Raw genomic sequence first — 1,796 nt, 5'->3', positions numbered from 1 at the left:
CCAAACTGGTTGTGTGTGTGTCGTGTTCATGTCGTGTTTTCTCGATGTAAACATGTCTAAATCTTCATAAAATTTGTATGCAACCATGTCACAGCAAATATGAACATCTGGAAACAACTCAACAATTATAAACATAATTTTATGCATTTGATTTGTATTCAAAACCCCCCAAACTGGTTGTGTGTGTGTCGTGTTCATGTCGTGTTTTCTCGATGTAAACATGTCTAAATCTTCATAAAATTTGTATGCAACCATGTCACAGCAAATATGAACATCTGGAAACAACTCAACAATTATAAACATAATTTTATGCATTTGATTTGTATTCAAAACCTTCTTTCTTTAGATTAACCACGTTTTAAAATCATCTTCAGGTCTTAAATACTTCTGTAAAAATTGTTCTTAACCTTTTTAGCATAGAAGGACCTAGTCTCTTTACATATAATACAAAAGAAGTTGACTTTATTCATAAACTAGTCATTTAGGCTCTACAAAACATGTTTAAAACTCTTTAAAAATGTTTTGAAAACTAGAAGGGGATTAGCAGAGATGATACTCGCCTGGGGTTGTAGGAAAACGTGTTAGACGCAACGTCGAAGGAGATCTCCACTCCAAAAGCCAAAAATCACCCGAAAATCCACTTGAAAGCCTTCAATCTTCTCCAAGAAATCAAATTAGGGTTTGGTGGGTTTTGGTGGCTGTTAGGGTTCTTAGGAAAACTGAGAAAAACGTGAAAAACTCATATATATATCAGAGGAAAACGGATATGGGTTTAGAAATCCAAAACCAACTCAAAACAGGAGAAACTCTCTGCAGGTTTTGCGGTCGACCGTGGCGGTCGACCGGGCTGCGATCGACCGCGGCGGTCGACCGGACCGGACATTTCCAGTTTTCATATGTTTGGCCATTCGTGCATGTTTTAACTCTTTTCTCTCTCATGTATGAACTCGTTCATACTCAAAACACATGGTATTATACTCATATACCATTAAATGATATTTATCATACTAAATATCCACATATCATAATTTATCACATATTAATTATATTATTCATAAATTATCAGGGTTTTACATCTTATCATACTTAAACATCAAAATATGTTATATTTTCACCATATAACGTATTTATTATTATTATTTACATACTATTCAAATTTTCAGGGTTTTATAGTTAGCCGCTAGAAGATCACAAATTGCTTGCCCTTTCACCGACTTCTATTGCTTAAAGTGTAGGTCATACCTGGATAATAGTATGGCCCATCTTGCTAACCACTAATTCATTGAAGCTGGCTGTGTCATGAACACCCGAACTAGGTTGACATTAGAAATGATGTAGATCGCCTGTCCAATCAGGTAGTGTTGCATTTTCTAGATTGTGAATACCAAAGCAAGACACTCCTTCTCGATCATCAGATATTGAGATTTAGCCCCTATCAAAGTACGACTCAGATAGTACATTGCATGTTCATGACCATTGTCATCATCTTGTGCAAGTAAAGCACTTAATGAGTGGTTCGTCACTTTAATGTAAATCAAAAATGGTTTACCTGATTTCGGTGCAACGAGGACAAGAGGATTTGCCAGATATGCTTTGATGTCTTCAAATACTTTTTGACAAGCATCATCCCAAATAAATGATACACCTTTCTTTGTGGGCTTGGAGAATGGTTGGTATTTTCCGGAGAGGTTTGAGATGAACTAACGAATATAAGCCAATCTTCCTTGCAATCCCCTGAGTTCTTTGAGGTTCTTCAGAGGTTGCAATTCGTGTATCGCTTTTACTTTATCGGGATC

This window comes from Asparagus officinalis, chromosome 5, assembly GCF_001876935.1.
Source record: "Asparagus officinalis chromosome 5, Aspof.V1, whole genome shotgun sequence".
Lineage (NCBI taxonomy): Eukaryota > Viridiplantae > Streptophyta > Magnoliopsida > Asparagales > Asparagaceae > Asparagus > Asparagus officinalis.
Note: the sequence above shows the minus strand (reverse complement) of the source record.